Below are 22879 nucleotides of genomic sequence, written 5' to 3' on the forward strand. Positions count from 1 at the left end.
AAACAAGACAAAATGGAGTGATCTTTCTCTAAATACACCTTTTATAACATGAAAACTACAAGTGTTTAGGCTTACCTTATTCCAAAACGCTGTTGTTGAGGTCCGTTCTTGACGATCCGGATGAGCTCCTCCTTCAAGTCAATTCCTGCAACCACAAACAATCAAACAATTACCAAGCACTTGCATTTCATATAATAAAACATATATTCAACATGCAGACCAAGGAACACATGAAATAACTCATTAACACAAGCTATTGAGAAAAATAAACCAGTTTGTATTAATAACGAAACAAAGAAACTCTTACAACCTGGCCTTGGTGTTGTGCAAGTTCCTCCTAGGGCCCATCAAGGGTTTTCCTCTACTTTGACAAAGCTCACCCACTTCCAAGTAGAATCAAGCAAAGATAATCTCTCCTCACAAAGGTTCTAAATGGAAGACCTAAATCCTGCAGCATTTACCCAAAGAAAATGTATAGCTCCAACCTTTCCTCCCTCTGGCTCAATGTCTTTATTTATAGTGCTGTAAAGAGGTTATTCAAGTCCACTATCAATGGGATCATCCCCCTCTTTGGGTGGGATAGCTCCCTTATTGATGGGATAAGTTCCCCCTTAATAGAGATACATGAACCAACTGGAGGCGCATCCATTTCATCAAACCAACCTCTAGAATGTTCTAGAAGTAACCACAAGTAACTTTTTCAAGATAAAACTCACGCATTTTGCCTTTTACAGAGGGACGCACCTGTCCCTTAACATACAGAGCGTCCATGGACGCAGATTTTGTGAACATGTTCAGCGTCCCCGCAGGTAAGGCTAGAGAGAACCTGCGACCCCAGAGATAAACATAGTTTTTACAAGACTTTCTCTCTTCTTTGAGTTTGAGATGGATAACAGAGGCATGAGACTTGCCTAAGAGGGTAGCATGACTGTTGATTTGAGCCATACTAACTGTAAGTAGTCAAGGTGACATTTTTTAGTGTAACAGATTGCTCCCTAAAGTGCGAAGCCTGGAATAGAGTAGGGTTTTGTAATTCTAGGAAGGGTGAAGCGCTTTATCATTTCAAGGATTGTCTTGTGGATGGCCTGGTTGGAACCTGCAATTTTCAACACAAAATACATGGATAAAATTATATCATCACTGAGGTAGGCATTCCCATACTCAGATTCAAAACTTTAACTAATGGACTAACTATTCTGATACAGGAATGATCTTGCAGTACATCATTTTTATAGACTTTTGTAGACACAGTATGGACGCAGCCATCTGTTTATGATTAGTCTACATAGATAATGAATACAAAACTCCTCGCAGCCTGGATGGTAGAAACTAGATCCAGGGTCTTCACTTCTACTTCCCGAATTGGTACGATTCTAGCCATGTGATTAAATGATTTGATGTCGAACATGTTAGAAACCACTTGATTACCAGTCGATGATGTAAATTGTTAACAAGCGTGAGAGAGACCACCAGTAATGTCAATGGTTCTCAAAGTACCAAGCACAACCCATGAAATGTGAATAGATGTTTTGATGTCGAACACTTCACGGAATCCTTTGATCGAAAGTCAATGATGTAAACTGACGTCAAAGGCGAGAAACCTGCCATTGATGCATGCAGACTTCAAGGTACTGTCGATTCCTAAGTCATCTTTCTAGATAATGTGTCGATGTCGATAGAAAGCGACCCGTTGCAGGCAAGCCCACAACACGAAATCATTGTTCAAGTTGAAGAAATGTTGCTGTAAGGACTGACTCAGGGATGGTCAAATGGATGACAAGTATTTTGCAGATGAAAGTTTTTCTTGCAGACCTCTTGAACACATAACGACACAACAGATGGCTTGGTGATGAATAACTCAAAGTTAATCCCCGGAACCCGGTTAAAGACTTTCAAAGTGATTTGGTCAACTGTGAGGGAAAAGATTTCCCAACCCAGGTGAATGAAAAAGTGTCGTGTTCAAGAGTGGTAATAAAGTTTCTTTTGAAATAAAGGTAACAAATAGGCTTATTCTTCTCTCTTTTCCCCCACCATTTCTGGCAAGTACCTCTTTATTTTTAACAAGCTTGAGGAGGATAACATATGCTTGATTATAAGCTCATCCTTCGGACGAGTCCAACCTAGTTTAAATTCGAACCCTAGGAAGGAGTGGTTCGTTCCTGTTTGTAATTGAACAGGTCCTCTACTGTAAAAGTTTAACAAGCCCAGTATAGGAGAAACTCGGCGTTTTTCAATTTTAGAGAGTCTGAAAAAACTAAAGGAGACTCCACGTTGAACTTTTTCGTATATTTGTGTCCCTCAAGCCCGAAAAAGTATAAAATAATACCTGGGGGAACCGCTTGATCTTGCGACCAAGGAGTACTTTCATAATAGTGTCGTTGACCTGAAAAGTAAAAAGCGATCAAGGACACGTCATTTTATTTCCTTATCGAGTTTGAAACGACAAAAACCCGGCAATCTTTTCCTGATTTTGCGGTCAGAAAAGAGCTAAAAGGGGACCGTCTTTTAATTCCGTTTTAACGAGTGTAAAAGAAACGCTCGGCAATCTTTTCATATTTTAGGAGTCTGAAAAGGGCTTAAAAGAGAACTCCAAGGTTTCACTTTTTCGTAAGTTTTAACGAGTTCGAAAAAATGATAAAAATGTACTCATGGTTTTCACTTTTTTGTAAGTTTTAATGAGTTAGAAAAAGGGATAAAAATGTACTCATATGACCGACTTTCAATTTAATTTACGAGTAGGAAAAGACGGAAAGAACTCGGCATTTTCATTTGTTTTACGAGAATGAAAAATAGCAAAATAATCTCGGTATTTTCATGAGTTTAACAAGTCTTGAAAATAACTGAAATTGACTCGAGATAGGTTTCATTTTTACAAAAGCTTGAAACAGAGAAAAACTATGCTTCAGAGTAGTTTCATTTTTACACAAGCTTGAAACAGAGATAAAACTGTGCTTGATGCCCCCTAAGCATAACTGCTAGAGTGCATGCCCCCCTAGCTTCATTTCATTCAACCATTTGGATGAAATGAAGGTTTAGTGACGAGATCATTTAAAAGACTTTGACCTAAAACTGTAAGAAAATTATGCAAAACACCGAAACAACTAACCTAAATATACAACTTAACATTTACGAGATCTAGTCAATCTCTCGACTCAAGTAGAGGAGGATTTGTTTCATTTTTTAACGAGCTTGACACAGGAAAAGAACTATGCTCGGATTCGGTTTCATGTTTACACAAGCTTGAAACGAAAAACTATGCTTGTTACAAGTTCACATGCCCCCGGCATAATGATGCAAATCAAGGTACATGCCCCCCAAGCTTCATTGCATTCAATGAGGTGGATGGAATGAAGCTTTACTTTCAAAATCTTGGAAAGACTCGTGGGAGTTGTTTCATTTTTTAGTGAGCTTGACACAAGACGAGGAACTATGCTCATAACTACTTTCTACAATCTACCTAACAAAAAACTATACTCTAAAAAACCTTGATTCATTTTTTAACGAGCTTGACACAAGACAAGGAACTGTGCTCTAAAAACCTTGATTCATTTTTTAATGAGCTTGACACAAGACAAGGAACTATGCTCTAAAATCCTTGTTTCATTTTTTAACGAGCTTGACACAAGACAAAGAACTATGCTCATGACCACTCTCTACAATCTACCTACTTAACCTACCCTTGTTTCATTTGTTAACGAGCTTGACACAAGACAAGGAACTATGCTCAAAAATTTCGCATGCCCCCAGTTTAATGATGCGTACATGCCCCCCAGGCTTCATTGCATTCAACCGGCTGGATGAAATGAAGGTTTACTTTCAATATTTAACTTGAAAAGGGAGTTGTTTCATTTTTAAGGAGGTTGACACAAGAAAAGAACTATCCTCATACCTGATTCATTTTTTAACGAGGTTGACTCAGTAACAAGAACTATCCTCGTACCTGATTCATTTTTTAACGAGGTTGACTCAGTAACAGGAACTGTCCTCGCACACACTGATTCATTTTTTAACGAGGTTGACACAGTAAAAGGAACTTTCCTCTCTAATCCTACTTTCCTATATAACCTATCCTTGTTTCATTGTTTTAACGAGGTTGACACAAGACAAGGAACTATCCTCGAACTAACTAATTCATTTTTTAACGAGGTTGACACAGTAAAAGGAACTTTCCTCGGAACTCCTTGTTTCATTTTTTAATGAGCTTGACACAAGACAAGAAACTATGCTCATGACTTCCAGTTTCATTTTTTAATGAGGTTGAGACTAGAAGAAACTATCCTCACGCTAGCCTGTTTCATTTTTTAACGAGGTTGATACAGGAAAAAACTATCCTCGTTCTCCTTGTTTCATTTTTTAACGAGGTTGATACAAGAAAAAACTATCCTCGCACACACTGATTCATTTTTTAACGAGGTTGACACAGTAACAGGAACTATCCTCAAAACCCTACTTTTTACAGTCTACCTACATAACCTAAAATCTACCTGATTCATTTTTTAATGAGGTTGACTCAGTAAAAGAACTATCCTCATTACAGCCTATTTCATTTTTTAACGAGGTTGATACAGGAAAAAACTATCCTCGTACCATCCAGTTTCATTTTTTAACGAGGTTGAGAGAGGAACAAACTATCCTCGCGGACACCTGTTTCATTTTTTAACGAGGTTGGCACAGGAAAAGGAATTGTCCTCGTAGCATCCAATTTCATTTTTTAACGAGGTTGAGACAGGAACAAACTATCCTCGCGGACACCTGTTTCATTTTTTAACGAGGTTGGCACAGGAAAAGGAACTGTCCTCGCACACCCTGTTTCATTTTTTAACGAGGTTGATACAGGAACAAAACTATCCTCACTAGCCTATTTCATTTTTTAACGAGGTTGATACAGGAAAAAACTATCCTCGTACACACTGATTCATTTTTTAACGAGGTTGACACAGTAAAAGGAACTTTCCTCGGACACACTGATCATGGCTTCCAACTGGAAGAAAGACATGTCAATGGACACACCTTGATCATGGCTTCCAAAAGGTCTTCATCAGAAGGAAGAACACTTCTCTGGAAGGAACACATGTCAAGGGACTCAAAAGGGATAAGAACATCGTGTTCAAGTAATCCCATAGAGTTTTCCATGTCAATTACCGGATCTAAATCAAAGGAAGATGAGCAAACAGTGAGAGGCTCACTTACATCGGTAACTGAAATCATGGGACCGGTTGCCACATAATTAACCCGTGGCAGGGTAGATACCACTTTAGAATCAGGAACATTTAGGGGTGTCATATTATTGGTAGTTGAGACAAGACTAGGGAACGAAAGCTGGTCTACAGTCACAATACTGCCATTGTGAGGGAAAGACATCACGCGAAAGAGTGTCGATACGACAGCTTTCATTGCATAAACATAGTCTCGCCCAAGGAGTAAATTGAAATCCAAGGGACCTCGAACTACCATAAGATCAATACAGACAGTTTTACCTTCCAAGGTAATTGAAAACTTAGGAAGGATCCCTAAAGGTTCACTAATGGTTCTGTTAAAAGCTTTCAGATTCTGCGTAATAGGCGCAAGCTGAGGGGAACCCAAAGCTTTCCAAACAGTTGAGGATAAAATACTAACAGAAGCACCTTCATCTACCTGAGTACGATGTATGTCCCTACCACCAGCCTTGACAATGATTTGGAAAGGGATGGAGGAAGGAAGACGAGGTTCTGTCAGTCTATTCCAATCAAAGGAAAAGACCTCAGTACTTGGAGGGGGTTCTGTAGAAACAGGTGAAATGCCCCCCGGCATAGAAGAATCCGATGTAACAAGAAGAACATCAGCGGTATGAAATTCACTCTCCAAAGGGAAAGTGTGATCGATCGAATGTGAAATTGAATCGACCACTTGATCAACTAAAGGATCATCAACCTGAGTGACATGAGTTTCACTCTCCAATGGGAGAGTGTGATCGACTGTACTTGAATTTAGATCAATCACTCCGTCAGTTGACGGTAGGTTGGGAGAAAGTTTACGGTAACCAGTTGGAAATTCTTGCTGTGGAACAGTAAGGTTTTCCAACAATGTTGAGGCTTCATCCATGTGAGGGCAAATGTGAGTTTGATGACTCCCTTTGCATAACTTACAAGGAAACCTAACTTTACCCTTTTTCCCAGGAACCTGACTATCACTGGTTGATGGATCAATGGAAAGTTGATGAGATTTTTCTGACCATACTTCCAAGACCTTTGGAATACCAGGACAATTGACAAGGAAGTGGTCACCCTTACAAAGCCTGCAAGGGTATTTGGGTTTACGATGCATGTCGGAATTTTCCTCAACACAACTAACACTTACAGCCATGGTTGGTTGGTTGACTTCTTTCTTATCTTGCTTCTTCTTCGTCTTCTTCTTCTTCCCTTTCTTCTTCTTCTTAGCCTCCTGGTTACTAGCATCAAGGCTTTTACCAGGCGAAGAGGAAGAAATGGAGGAAGAAAAATTAGGCGAAGAAGGTAAAGGGTCAACAGAAGGTTGGTGATGTTGAGATGGTGAACTCTGTTGAGGTGAAGCATCCGGTTGAGGTGGAACAATTGGAGTACTTTGGGCCAACGAAGTTGAAAATAACCATATCGGTAATCCTATTGTAAATCCAGGTAATGACAAAGTAGCCATATAAGGAGGACCAACATTTCCAAAGTAAGGAAAAGTACTAGGATTCTCATTAGGAGGGGTTCCTAGGTTGATAAATTCCGGAACATTTGCCATTATATTCAACTTCAGTGAATTTTATTAACAATTTAAAACTAAAATTAACAATTCACAATTTACACTTAACAACTAAAATTCACAATTCACACCTATGGTCTCTAAAAGTAAAAACAAACAAATTAACACGCGCTATCAAATCTAGGAGTCAAACCACACACAAACAGTAAGCTCTCCGGACCGAAAACACTAGTTGGTGATGAAGCCCAACCTCGCAGAATTCAGTACAGAAATGGCGGGTGGAACAGTTACCCCGGCAACCTGCTTAATGAATAGACCGGACCAAGTTCCTCCACTTTAACCGTCTCGAAGTGAAGTGAACCCCCCGGAAAATCCAAGTGAGTATAACCGACGTCTGCTCCAGGTACAGTGGGACCTTCCCTCCACCGTCACCTCGGTAGAACCCTAAAGATTATGGTCACTAAAGTTACCAATCACAACAACTACACCTGGGGGAACAGTCTAAACTCCGACAGCACGCAAGGGCAGAGTAACAAGCTCAATCCCCTTACCGGCTCCTTGACAGTAATCCAAGGTTTACCGATAAGTGACCCCTGGCTCCTCGACAATGGTTAATCTGAGGTTTACCGTTTGTAATACGTACTGTCTGGCGTCGTTCCCAACGAGGGAGGAATGATCCCCTCACTGGTTCGGACACGAGCTCGTGCTTCTCCTTTAAGAGGAGCTTTCCCAGAGTGAAATTGAAACAATTGGATTTATTCTACTCAAGATAAACTATCTGTTTGGTTTTGTAGTCTTGGAGAGTTAAGTACTAACCTACTCCAAGACCCTAGCCTAAGCTATGTTGGTGTTTCAGAGCCCTAGAAATGTAAAAATTACTAGATGAATTTTAATTAAGCGCTGTGTTATTAAGGCTGTTATTACTCAAATGGATAAATGGAGATGAAACCAATGGTGTTATGACCCGACTCAACTGAATGCAATCGAATATGATAATGCAATCCTTTCAATTCGATGAATCCTAACTAGAGTAAGGAGAGAGTTTCCATTCACTTCCAACAATGCAAAAAATTGATGATTAAGAGAAAATTTAACAAATTCTCTAATGCACTAATTTCATCAAGAAAAACTAATGCAAATCAATTCCAAACCAATTTTTATTTTTATTTTTGTGTAAATTCAAATCAAAGAAAACTGATCTAAATCTACGATTGATTTTTCAGAATGTAAACTATGCAATTGTAATCTATGCACAATTCACATGAAAAGTATGCAAATGTAATCTATGCACATTTTTCATTCATATTCTGAAACTGAGAACTCTAATTATGAAAATGTGATCTATGCAAGAGAATTCTCAAACACAAGATGATTCTAATGTAATCTAAGAACCAATCAAGTGCAAGTCGAGAAAATTGGGTGAGAGTTCCAAAGATCAAAACATAAAAACACTCAAAGGCGATTAACACTCATACACAATTTAGCCCCCCCCGGCGAATGAGGGGGAATTTTTTGCAAAAACAAAAGCAAAAAGATGCGAAATTGTGAAAAGACTGAGAGAAACCTCCAAGTAATGACCAAAGGAAATCAAATTAAGAATTTCTCAAAAAAGAGACTCAAAACACCCAATTGATGAAAGCTAAAAGCAGGAATGCTAATGAAACAAGTTCAGGTGAAAATTTTTGACAGGGTACTAAAGGATCTGGGCAGAAAACACTAAGAAAAACCAAAATCTAAAAGCAATTAAAGCAAAAAATGGAATTTTCCTAAATTTTACAGGAAGACGCAGGCAACCCATTATAACAGATGTGGGCCCGCTCTGTGCAAACGGCAACAGCGCGTCCAAAGACGCACTGTGCAGTACTCAAAGGGTGCGTCCTTCTGGAAAAGTTAAGAAAAACCAAATCTAACTAAATCTAAAGCTAGGCCACCCAAATACTAATTCTCACAGTCAAAAACCAGAAAATACAAATGATTTTCTCAGAGCAAAGTTCACACAAAGGAAAAGACTTTCTCATTAATGGATTCCCCAGCGGAGTCGCCAATTTGTCACACGGAATTGGTCAAGGGTGCGGACACGGCTGACCTTCCTAGAAGTCTAAGACATTCTAATGACAAACAAGACAAAATGGAGTGATCTTTCTCTAAATACACCTTTTATAACATGAAAACTACAAGTGTTTAGGCTTACCTTATTCCAAAACGCTGTTGTTGAGGTCCGTTCTTGACGATCCGGATGAGCTCCTCCTTCAAGTCAATTCCTGCAACCACAAACAATCAAACAATTACCAAGCACTTGCATTTCATATAATAAAACATATATTCAACATGCAGACCAAGGAACACATGAAATAACTCATTAACACAAGCTATTGAGAAAAATAAACCAGTTTGTATTAATAACGAAACAAAGAAACTCTTACAACCTGGCCTTGGTGTTGTGCAAGTTCCTCCCAGGGTCCATCAAGGGTTTTCCTCTACTTTGACAAAGCTCACCCACTTCCAAGTAGAATCAAGCAAAGATAATCTCTCCTCACAAAGGTTCTAAATGGAAGACCTAAATCCTGCAGCATTTACCCAAAGAAAATGTATAGCTCCAACCTTTCCTCCCTCTGGCTCAATGTCTTTATTTATAGTGCTGTAAAGAGGTTATTCAGGTCCACTATCAATGGGATCATCCCCCTCTTTGGGTGGGATAGCTCCCTTATTGATGGGATAAGTTCCCCCTTAATAGAGATACATGAACCAACTGGAGGCGCATCCATTTCATCAAACCGACCTCTAGAATGTTCTAGAAGTAACCACAAGTAACTTTTTCAAGATAAAACTCGCGCATTTTGCCTTTTACAGAGGGACGCACCTGTCCCTTAACATACAGAGCGTCCATGGACGCAGATTTTGTGAACATGTTCAGCGTCCCCGCAGGTAAGGCTAGAGAGAACCTGCGACCCCAGAGATAAACATAGTTTTTACAAGACTTTCTCTCTTCTTTGAGTTTGAGATGGATAACAGAGGCATGAGACTTGCCTAAGAGGGTAGCATGACTGTTGATTTGAGCCATACTAACTGTAAGTAGTCAAGGTGACATTTTTTAGTGTAACAACACTAAGTATCGCATTTCGTTACATTCTTCATCGTAACAAGAGCCAAGATATCTGTTGCCGAGAGTCGTTTCCACGTATTAACGAAAAATCGGCCACAAAACTGAATAGGGGCACCCCCATAACAAATGTAAGGCCAAGGGGCAAAAGGAGGAAAAACGCACGAGAGAAAGAGAAACAAAGGTGTCTAACCCCCTCACGGGGGGAGGCTCGAACAGAGGACAATCTCCCCCCAGCCCCACGCCCTCGCAAAAAGGTGGGAAATGCATGGGACAACGATCGAGAGGACTAGGGTGGCCACCCAGGGAGCTCGCACTGCTTTTAGCCCTTTCCCGACACCAGCCCACAACAATTCCCCCTTTTCTCCGTAGAGATAGGGACCGAAAGGAAGAGAACAAGTTAGAAAACAAAGCACAAACAAAGCACAAGCCTCCCAAGCCCCGTGCCTTCGGCAAAAGGGGGCAATTGAAGGGGACGATGATTGAGAAGGACGAGGGTGGCCACCCCGGGAGCTCACACTACGTTTCGTCCTTCCGGAACACCAATCCACAACAATCCCACCTTTTCTCCGTAAAGCTAGGGGCCATGAGGAAGAAGGGAAGAGAACAACAAGAGAGAAAGGGATATATCAACTGCGGCTACCGGCTCACAAGGGGAGGAGGCTTCAAACAAAGAACAAGCTTCCCCAACCCCGTGCCTTCACCGAAAAGGGGGGAACTGCAGGGGACGATGATCAAGAAGGACTAGGGTGGCCACCCTGGTAACTCTCACTGCTTTTTGTCCTTCCCGAACACCAATCCACAACAAACCCACCTTTTCTCCGTAAAGCTAGGGGTCGAAAGAAGGGAAGAAAACAACATGAAAGAAAGAGAGATATCAAATGCGTCCACCGGCTCACAGGGGGAGGCTCAAACAGGGAACAAGCTTCCCCACCCCCGTGCCTTCGCAAAAAGGTGGGGAACTACAGGGGACGGCGATCGAGAAGGACTAGGGTGGCCACCCTCGGAACTCGCACTGCTTTTCGTCCTTCCTGAACACACCAATCCACAACAATCCCACCTTTTCTCCGTAAAGCTAAGGGGCCAAAAGCAATAAGGGAAGAAAACAACAGGAAAGCAAGAGATATCAAACGTGGCTACTGGCTCACAAGGGGAGGCTCAAACAGAGAACAAGCTTCCCAAACCCCGCGCCTTCGGAAAAAGGGGGGAACTGCAGGGGACGACGATCGAGAAGGGCTAGGGTGGCCACCCTTGGAACTCGCAGTGCTTTTTGTCCTTCCCGAACACCAATCCACAACAATCCCACCTCTCCTCCGTAAGGCTAGGGGAAAAAGGAAGAAGGGAAGAAAACAACACCAAAGAAAAAAAGATCCCAAGAAAAGAGAGAAGCTCAACAACACGCCGAGCAAGATGTCCGCTAACCAAAATGAAATCAAACAAGGCACCCAATCAAAAAAGTGTCCCACCTCTTCACACCCTCCCACATGCATTCAACACAAAACCCTTTCCAGCTTTACAACATAGCAAAAACAACCAAGCAAATAAATCACAACCCAAAATTGACCAACAGAAAAGACGAGAGCCACATTGAGACCAGTGTCTGTAGCACATCACTGAGAGGCAAACAGCCCCCAACCCAGTGGCACAAGGCTTCAAATGACAAATGGACTGTTTTCCATAACACAAACCCACCCCGCTATTGCACCCCTCTGTGTACAAAACACCCAACAACCTTTCTAGTGAGAGAGTCAACGGGGGTCAAAGAATCAAACTCCAAAGAGGAGTTGTCATGGGCCGACACTCAACGCTGGAGAAAGCCGCGGGCCACAAATACATCGACGGTGCAAGGCCACTAGAGAGAGGGATGTTCGCAAAGCGCACACCATGAAACGAAGAAATGACGCAAGTCCCACAAAAAACCCACAATCCAAAGGGAGGAACAAAGACACAACCCGCTACTTCTTTTTCCCTCAGAAGGGGAGTGGCTCACGAGAGGACGAGGAATTCCCTCGATGGCAAAGGCACGAGATAAGATTGCCACCCTCATGCCCGTCGGCGGGGAAAATTGCGATCTCGATGGAGCTCAGACCGAGGGATGGGTTTTTCATTACCTGGACACCTAACCCTTCCACGAGGGCATGTCGAGGAACGGTCGGGAGGGACTAGGGTGGCTAGCCCAATGGGTTGAACCGCTCTTCATCCATCCCATACTTGACCGCACCCCGACAATCTCGCCTCACGGAAGGTTTGAGCTACCAGGCGCGCACGCAACCACTCCCTCGACCCAACCACCAGCAAAAAATCTCACCCAAGCAACACATCAACCACCGCCGCATTTTCGAGAGAACCAACTATGGAAGCCCGCACCCTTGGCCCATGCCTTCCAACGAACAAAAGACTGAGCAACGCCGCTACGAATGAGTCCGAATTTATCCATCATTTTTACCAAGCACCTCAACTCTGCAGCAACCATGCCCGGCTGAACAGATCGTCGGAAGGGCTCCCAAGAAACAAGCTTCCGAACCCCCTACAAAAACACATTGGGGGGAAGAAAAACAAAGGATGGGTGGGACAAGCACAAGCATGGCTTGCAAGAACACACGAAAAAACAAGCGTTACCTCGAGACAAGCAACCAACGATGTTCCCACCAAACACCAAACCCGCTCCCCTAGAGACGCACCACAAAGTCCCACATTGCAATTGACACCCAACCAACCTGAACCAAAAAAGAAAACCCCTGCTATCAATGATCCTACCACAGGTTCACCTACAATAACCTTGTTACGACTTCTCCTTCCTCTAAATGATAAGGTTCAATGAACTTCTTACGACGTCGAAGGCGGTGAACCACCATCGTCGATGCAATCCGAACACTTCACTGGATCATTCAATCGGTAGGAACGACAGGCGGTGTGTACAAAAGGCAGGGACGTAGTCAACACGATTTGATGACACACGCTTACTAGGAATTCCTTGTTGAAGACCAATAATTGCAATGGTCTATCCCCATCACGATGCAATTTGAGAAGATTTCCCGATCCTCTCGAACCAGGAATAAAAACTCGTTGGCTGCATCAATGTAGTACACGTGCGGCCCAGAACATCTAAGGGCATCACAGACCTGTTATTGCCTCAAACTTCCATGGCATAAATGGCCATAGTCCCTCTAAGAAGCTGATCGTGAAGGGGAACCTCCGCGTAGCTAGTTAGCAGGTTGAGGTCTCGTTCGTTATCAGAATTAACCAGACAAATCGCTCCACCAACTAAGAACGGCCATGCACCACCACCCATAGAATCAAGAAAGAGCTCTCAATCTGTCAATCCTTACTATGTCTGGACCTGGTAAGTTTCCCCGTGTTGAGTCAAATTAAGCTGCAGGCTCCACTCCTGGTGGTGCCCTTCCATCAATTCCTTTAAGCTTTAGCCTTGCGACCATAATCCCCCTGGAACCCAAACACTCTGATTTCTCAGAAGGTGCTAGAGGAGTCCTTAGAGCAACATCCACCGATCCCTGGTCAGCATTGTTTATGGTTGAGACTAGGACGGTATCTGATCGTCTTCGAGCCCCCAACTTTCGTTCTTGATTAATGAAAACATCCTTGGAAAATGCTTTCGCAGTGGTCCGTCTTTCATAAATCCAAGAATTTCACCTCTGACAATGAAATACGAATGCCCCCGACAGTCCCTATTAATCATTACTCCGGTCTCGAAGGCCAACACAATAGGACCAGACTCCTATCACATTATTCCATGCTAATGTATTCAGAGCATAAGCTTGCTTTGAGCACTCTAATTTTTTCAAAGTAACAGCGCTGGAACCGCCGCCCAACCAATTAAGGCCAAGAGCATGCCGACGACAAAAGGGACGGAAGGGCAGGTGCACACCGAGTAGGCGGACTGACCTTTACGACCCAAGATCCAACTACGAGCTTTTTAACTGCAACAACTTAAATATACGCTATTGGAGCTGGAATTACCGAGGTTGCTGGCACCAGACTTGCCCTCTAATGGATCCTCGTTAAGGTATTTAGATTGTACTCATTCCAATTACCAAACTTGATGATCCTAGTATTGTTATTTATTGTCACTACCTCCCCATGTCAGGATTGGGTAATTTGCACGCCTGCTGCCTTCCTTGGATGTGGTAGTCATTTCTCAGGCTCCCTCTCCGGAATCGAACCCTAATTCTTTGTCACCCGTCACCACCATGGTAGGCCTCTATCCTACCATCGAAAGTTGATAGGGCAAAAATTTGAATGAAGCATCGCCAGCACAAGGGCTGTGCGATCCGTCGAGTTATCATGATTCACCAGAGAAGAGGGCAAGCCCGCGCCGACCTTTTATCTAAAAAATGCATCCCTTCCAAAGATTCGGGACTTGGTGCACGTATTAGCTCTAGAATTACTATGGTTATCCGAGTAGTATGGTACCATCAAAAAAACTATAACTGATTTAATGAGCCATCCACAGTTTCATAGTCTGAATTAGTTCATACTTAGACATGCATGGCTTAATCTTTGAGACAAGCATACGGCTACTGGCAGGATCAACCAGGTAGCACCCTCCCACTTCAAAGGGCATTCTGGTCGCTCTCTTACCGAGAGCCAACCTGAACACCCATCAAGTCAAAGAGACGTCAAAATATCATGTAAAACTTTTATGCCTTGCACCTCTTGCATCCCAAGAAGGAAGCACACGCAACATGCCAAGGACATGGCAAACAAATGGGCAGACCTGCCGAACCACAACGCACCAAGGCCACTCCCCGCTCCGCACCGATGCCACCTAGGAGTCCACCCAGATAGCAGCAACAGTGGACCTCGATCGGATGATCGCCTGTGGCAGCCTCGACACAAAGTCAAGGGAAGGAAATCATACAAGACAAATCGAGCCCGCAACCTCCCTTAGAAATGCCCCACAACCCACCCCTCCTCTCCCCGCACAGGGGCCACCTAGGAGTCCACCCGGACAACAGCAACGATGAACCTCGATCGCATGATCGCCTGCGGCAGCCTCAATGCAAAGAGGAAATGGAAGGAAATAAAACAAGACCAACCGAGCCGACAACCTCTCTTAGAAATGCCCCCGACCCTCCACCCCACGCACCAAGGCCACCTAAGAGTCCACCCGCACCAGCAGAAATGGTGGACCTCGATCACTTGACCGCCTGTGGCAACCACGATGTGAAGGCAAAGGAAGGAATCAAATGCAAATCAAGAGGGTCACTACACAATACAAGGACACATATCCGAGCAGGAGGAGGGATCGGGCAGCTCCGCACCCAACACACCCTACGTACAAGCAACCTAGGAGATTTCCCACAGCTTTACCGACCGAACAATGAATAATTTTTCCCTACGGCCACCTCCACGCAAAGGAGGGAGGTCGAAGCGTTCCACCTCGAAATCCTTCTTCCAGATAACCCCCACCATCGAGGACTATAGTAGCAAGCCTCCTCCCCATTGGACCACGAGCGCATACACAATTGAAACAACGAGGGCCCCCCAACCCTCCCCGTAGAGAGGCCACCTAGGAGTCCACCTGGAAAGCAGCAACGATGGACCTCGATCGCATGATCGCCTGCGGCAGCCTCAACGCAAAGGAAATGGAAGGAAACAAAACAACAAGACCAATCGAGCCCACAACCTCTCTTAGAAATGCCCCCCGACCCTCCACGCCATGCACCAAGGCCACTTATGAGTCCACCCGCGCTAGAAGAAATGGTGGACCTCGATCACTTGACCGCTTGTGGCAACCACGATGTGAAGGCAAAGGAAGGAAGCAAATGCAAATCGAGAGGGTCGCTACACAATACAAGGACACGTATCCGAACAGGAGGAGGGATCGGGCAGCCCCGCACCCCACGCACCCTACGTACAGGCAACCTAGGAGATTTCCCACAGCTTTACCGACCGGACGATGAATAATTTTCCCCTACGGCCACCTCCACGCAAAGGAGGGAGGTCGAAGCGTTCCACCTCGAAATCCTTCTTTGAAATAGCCCCCATCATCGATGACTATAGTAGCAAGACTCCTCCCCATTGGACCACGAGCGCATACACAATTTAAACAACAAGTGCCCCCCAACCCTCCCCGCAGAGAGGCCACCTAGGACTCCACCCAGACAACAGCAACGATGGACCTCGATAGCATGATCGCCTGCGGCAGCCTCAATGCAAAGGAAATGGAAGGAAACAAAACAACAAGACCAACCGAGCCCACAACCTCTCTTAGAAATGCCCCCCGACCCTCCACGCCGCACACAGAGGCCACCTAGGAGTCCACCCACACCAGCAGAAATGGTGGACCTCGATCACTTGACCGCTTGTGGCAACCACGATGCGAAGGCAAAGGAAGGAAGTAAATGCAAATCGAGAGGGTCGCTACACAATAAAAGGACACATATCCGAACAGGAGGAGGGATCGAGCAGCTTCGCACCCCACACACCCTACGTACAGGCAACCTAGGAGATTTCCCACGGCTTTACCGACCAGACGATGAATAATTTTTCCCTACGGCCACCTCCACGCAAAGGAGGGAGGTCGAAGCGTTCCACCTCGAAATCCTTCTTCCAAATAGCCCCCACCATCGATGACTATAGTAGCAAGCCTCCTCCCCATTGGACCACGAGCGCATACACAATTGAAACAACAAGTGCCCCCCAACCTTCCCCACAGAGAGGCCACCTAGGAGTCCACCCGGACAGTAGCAACGATGGACCTCGATCGCATGATCGCCTGCAGCAGCCTCAATGCAAAGGAAACGGAAGGAAACAAAACAACAAGACCAACCGAGCCTACAACCTCTCTTAGAAATTCCCCCCGAACCTCCACGCCACGCACCGAGGTCACCTAGGAGTCCACCCGCACCAACAGAAACAGTGGACCTTGATCACTTGACCGCCTGTGGCAACCACGATGCGAAGGCAAAGGAAGGAAGTAAATACAAATCAAGAGGGTCGCTACACAATACAAGGACACATATCTGAACAGGAGGAGGGATCGGGTAGCTCCGCACCCCACGCACCCTACGTACAGGAAACCTAGGAGATTTCCCACAGCTTTACCGACCGGACGATGAATAATTTTTCCCTACGGCCACCTCCATGCAAAGGAGGGAGGTCGAAGCATTCCACCTCGAAATCCTTCTTCCAAATAGCCCCCACCATCGATGATTATAGTAGCAAGCCTCCTCCCCATTGGAACACGAGCGCATACACAATTGAAACAACAAGTGCCCCCCAACCCTCCCCGCAGAGAGGCCACCTAGGAGTCCACCCGGACAGCAGCAACGATGGACCTCGATTGCATGATCGCCTGCGACAGCCTCAATGCAAAGGAAATGGAAGGAAACAAAACAACAAGACCAATCGAGCCCACAACCTATCTTAGAAATGCCCCCCGACCCTCCACGCCACACACCGAGGCCACCTAGGAGTCCACCCACGCCAGTAGAAATGGTGGACCTCGATCACTTGACCGCCTGTGTCAACCACGATGCGAAGGCAAAGGAAGGAAGTAAATGCAAATCAATTTGTCGCTACACAATACAAGGACACATATCCAAACAGGAGAAGGGATCGGGCAGCTCCGCAGCCCACGCACCCTACGTACAAGCAACCTAGGAGATTTCCCACAGCTTTATGGACCGGACGATGAATAATTTTCCGCTACGACCACCTCCACGCAAAGGAGGGAGGTCGAAGCGTTCCACCTCGAAATCCTTCTTCCAAATAGCCCCCACCATCGATGACTATAGTAGCAAGCCTCCTCCCCATTGGACCACAAGCGCATACACAATTGAAACAAAAAATGCCCATAAACGTTGTGATTTAACATTTCCAACCGCAAAAGCCTGCCACACACGAAAGATGCAAGGGAAAATTTGACCCCTCGATCAAACATATGGGCCAACACATCTATCAAAACCTCAAAGCCAACGCAACGATGAACAATGTGCACTTTAAAAGGAATGCCAACCCTTGACTTTACAACAAGGAGAACAGTGCCTCACATCGCCCGATGGAAAAGGCAAGCAAGAGGGAGGGTAGGTGGTTTACAACCAAAACCCTTCCACGTCCATCTTAAATGTATGCATCTCAACCGACAATGCCAACACGGAAAGAGTACAAGCACAAGACACCGGCACCATAAACAGTCGAACAATGAAGAGGCTAGCCATCACAAGGAGCCACACCACAACAACCCATACAACTCCTGAAACTTGGAGCAGAAGGGGAATTGTTCACATATGCCTCCAAGGACAAGCATGGCCAACATTACCGCTCATGCGCTACCGAGTGGGTATGGAGAGAAGATGAAAATCGGACACCCTACAAACGACCCAAGGCCATTCTTGAGGCAAACCCAAAAAACCAACTCAATTACCAACCCACCTTTCACACGAAAAGCAAAACCCTCCACACCAAATAGGGAGGAGGTGAACAATATAACGAGGAGCCAATTTCAATGGAGCCACAAATGGCTGCCCAGCCCAATCAAAATTCTCTATTCGCAACAACCGAGGGGCACGATAGCGACATAGGCAATGACGGAGTTTTGGGGCTTCCATCTGGGACCACAACAACGAAGGCTCAAAGGAGCGCCGAGAAAACTTTAAACATTCTTATCGTTGGGATAGGAAAGAGGGACGGGGATGAGCATGGCCCACATTTCCGCTCATGTGCTACCGAGCGGGGATGGAGAGAAGACAAAAATCAGCCGCCTTACAAATGGCCCAAGGCCATCGTTCGGGCAAACCGGACAAAGCAACTCGATTACCAACCCACCTTTCACACGGAAAGAAAACCTGTCACCGGCATCTTCTGGAGGGGCACGAGGGGGACCAAGACGAACCAAGGAGCCACACCACAACAACCCATACAGCGCCAAGAACTTGGAGTGCAGAAGGGGAATTGTTCACATATGCCTACCGGGACGAGCATGGCCAACATTACCGCTCATGCGCTACCGAGTGGGGATGGAGAGATGATGAAAATCGGACACCCTACAAACGACCCAGGGCCATCATTCAGGAAAACCCAAAAACACAACTCGATTACCAACCCACCTTTCACACGGAAAGAAAGCATGTCGATGGTATCATCTAGAGGGGCACAAGGGGACCAAGACGAGCCAGGGAGCCAAACCACAACAGCCCCTACAGCTCCAAAAACTTGGAGAGCGGAAGGGGATATGTTCATAGACGAGCATGGCCAACATTACCGCTCATGCGCTACAGAGTGGGGATGGAGAGAAGATGAAAATTAGCCACCCTACAAACTACCCAAGGCCATTGTTCAGGCAAACGCGAAAACACAACTCGATTACCAACCCACCTTTCACACGGAAAGAAAACCTGTCGTTGGTATCATCGGGAGGGGCACGAGGGGACCAAGACAAGCCAGGGAGCCACACCACAACAGCCCCTACATCTCCAAGAACTTGGAGAGTGGAAGGGGAATTGTTCACATATGCCTTCGAGGCCGAGCCTGGCCAACATTACCGCTCATGCACTACCAAGTGGGGATGGAGAGAAGATGAAAAGTGGCCGCCCTACAAACAACCCAAGGACATCGTTCAGGCAAACTTGAAAACACAATTCGATTACCAACCCACCTTCCACATGGAAAGAAAACCTCTTGGTGGTATCATCTGGAGGGGCACGCGGGGACCAGGGTGACAACTCGATTACCAACCCACCTTTCACACGGAAAGAAAACCTGCCGCTGTTATCATCTGGAGGGGGATGAGGGGACCAAGACGAGCCAGGGAGCCACACCACAACAGCCCCTACAACTCCAAGAACTTGGAGAGCGGAAGGGGAATTGTTCACATATGCCACCCAGGATGAGCATGGCCAACATTACTGCTCATGCGCTACCGAGTGGGGATGGAGAGAAGATGAAAATTGGAAGCCCTACAAACGACCGAAGGCCATCATTCAGGCAAACCCGAAAACACAACTCGATTACCAGCCCACCTTTCACATGGAAAGAAAACCTCTTGCTGGTATCATCTGGAGGGGCACACGGGGACCAAGACGACAACTCGATTACAAACCCACCCTTTCACACGGAAATAAAACATGTCGCTAGTATCATTTGGAGGGGGACGAGGGGACCAGGATGAGCCAAGGAGCCACACCACAACAACCCATACAGCTCCAAGAACTTGGAGAGCGGAAGGGGAATTGTTCACATATGCCTCCCAGGACGAGCATGGCCAACATTACCGCTCATGTGCTACCGAGTGGGGATGGAGAGAAGATGAAAATTGGAAGCTCTACAAACGACCCAAGGCCATCGTTCAAGCAAACCCGAAAACATAACTCGATTACCAACCCACCTCTCACACGGAAAGAAAACATGTCGCTGGTATCATCTGGAGGGGCACGTGGGGACCAGGACGAGCCAGGGAGCCACACCACAACAGCCCATATAGCTCCAAGAACTTGGAGAGCAGAAGGGGAATTTTTGACATATGCCTCCCAAGACGAGTGTGGCCAACATTACCACTCATGCGCTACCGAGTGGGGATGGAGAGAAGATGAAAATCGGCAACCCTACAAATGACCCAAGGCCATCGTTCAGGCACACGTGAAAACACAACTCAATTACCAACCCACCTTTCACACGGAAAGAAAACCTGTCGCTGGTATCATCTGGAGGGGCATGAGGGGGACCAGGACGAGCCAGGGAGCCACACCACAACAACCCATACAGCTCCAACAACTTGGAGAGCAGAAGGTGAATTGTTCACATATGCCTCCCAAGACGAGCGTGGCCAACATTACCGCTCATGCGCTACCGAGTGGGGATGGAGAGAAGATGAAAATCGGCCACCCTACAAACGACCCAAGGCCATCGTTTAGGCAAACGCGAAAACACAACTCAATTACCAACCCACCTTTCACACGGAAAGAAAACTTGTCGCTCGGATGATCTGGAATTTGCATGGGCCCCCGCACGACCGAAACGAAGCGAAAAGGGAGAGTCGGGCAAACGAGCAGCACGAACATGCACAAAGCCAACCTCGGGTCACAACTTAGCATTTTTGATACGGGCTCGTTGGCCCGTGTGCGCCCTCGCCCGAACAAATTTGCATGGGCGCCCCGCACAACCGAAACAAAGCGACAAGGGAGAGCCGGGCAAACGAGCTGCACGAACGTGCACAAAGCCGACCTCGGGTCACAACTTAGCATTTTTTGATACGGGCTCGTTCGCCCGGGCGTGCCCTCGCTCAAACAAGTTCACAAGTACGCCCTCACACGACCCGCCCGAACGACCGAAACGAAGCGACAAGGGAGAGCCGGGAAAACGAGCTGCACGAACGTGCCCAAAGCCAACCTTGGGTCACAACTTAGCATATTTGATACGGGCTCATTCACCCGGGCGCACCCTCGCCCGAACGACCCGCCCGAACGAGTTCACAGGGACACCCTCAATGTAATGCCCCACTTAAATCTTATCCTTCAAATTTTGTTAATGTTTACATTATCTAAAAATATTGAGAAATATTGGTCTAGTATAAAATTCATGATTTCCATTATTCAAATTCCCCACTTACCTTCTCAAATTGAATATTAGGTAGGATATGGTCTCCTTCCATTATTTCAAAATATATGTATTAATTTCACATACCCAATGTACCCTCACCTTTACTAAGGAGAAGACATGGTCCTCTCCATGTAATTACATCTAACATTCCCCAATGTACCCTCACATTTACTTGGGAGAAGACATAGTCCTCTCCATCTTATTATCAATATATATATTCATTTCACATTCCCCAATGTACCCTCACATTTACTAAGGAGAAGACATGGTCCCCTCCATGTAATTACATTTCAAATTCCCCAATGTACCCTCACATTTACTTGGGAGAAGACACAGTCCTCTCCATTTAATTATCAATATATATATATATATATATATATATATATATATATATTCACCTCACATTCCCAAATGTACTTTTCAGATTTACTTGGGAGAAGACATGATCCTTTCCCATTAAATTCTCAATTTTATATTCATGTCACATTTCCAAATGTACCCCTATCTTACTTGGGAGAAGAGAAGTCAATTGTAAGGATGGAAGAGAATTTAATGACATTAATGAGAGGTGGTTGAGATGGAGAAGGGAAGGAGGGTATAAAAAGGGAAGGGGGAAGGAAGAAAAGGGGGGGGGGTTGGAGTCTTGCTTAGGATTGTGGGGGTTGGTTGTGATTGTTTGGCCTTGTCATGATTTTGGGAGACCTTGGAAACCTGTGGAGGTTTCTTGGGTTTGAGAGGAGGAAAGTATCATTATCTAGTTTTGCACATTCTTCTTGAGGACACACTATATCTGGTTGGACTTGAGCACGGAGGGCTAGGGAACCTGTGGATGTTTCCTGGGCTAGGAATTTATTTCCTAGTTGGCTGGGAGGTAAATCTGGTTGGGTTGGTGAGAAGGAGCGTTCAGCAAGAGCTATAAGACAAAGGTATCATCATCAACCGCCGGAACAGGTATTTTGCCATGGACTACTTTTATTAAGTTGATGGAATACTCACCTTAATTTATGTTGCTTATCATAAAATGATAAGATGTTAAATGTTTAAAGCTATGTGAAAAGGTCAGCAAACTCCTTTTATTACTTTAATCAGCAAAAAAAAAATAGATCTGTTAATGTGTAATAGATTGAAGCTCTAATAATTGGAATTAGGCCTTTACACATGGTATCAGAGCTTTGGTTCAAAATCTGGACCCAAAACCCACTAAACCCGCAATTCATACCCAAAGTGTCCTTGTCATTTGATGTGAATCCCCACCCACAGCTACTAGCCTTCACTTATGATAGGACTCTGTATTCCATTCGCATTTGGTTTGACTCTGCTATTTCTTCCACTAGCAAAAGCTTGATTGGTTTGACCATATTTTCAAAGGCGCAGTGCGAGTACATCTCAAGATCGAGTCATTCATCGATGCAAGTCATAGTACTGACCAACATCTCCGATCACACAAACGATTTTGGTTTGGAGCCCTTGAAGATGTGCCCAGATCCAGAAATTCAATAAAATTGAAGAGAAACC

At 45.2% G+C, this 22879-nt stretch overlaps 1 non-coding gene across 1 annotated transcript; it reads right to left on the bottom strand.

Moving 5' to 3' along the window:
• Window positions 1–12550: 12550 nt before the first annotated feature.
• Window positions 12551–14363, bottom strand: LOC149195300 (18S ribosomal RNA). The gene has a single exon (XR_016255410.1). It is a non-coding gene; the product is annotated as an 18S ribosomal RNA (ribosomal RNA).
• Window positions 14364–22879: the final 8516 nt, after the last annotated feature.

This window comes from Pinus tabuliformis, chromosome 2_2, assembly GCF_031772625.1.
Source record: "Pinus tabuliformis cultivar Carrire ecotype Pingquan chromosome 2_2, CPIR1, whole genome shotgun sequence".
In the NCBI taxonomy this organism is placed as follows: Eukaryota; Viridiplantae; Streptophyta; class Pinopsida; order Pinales; family Pinaceae; genus Pinus; species Pinus tabuliformis.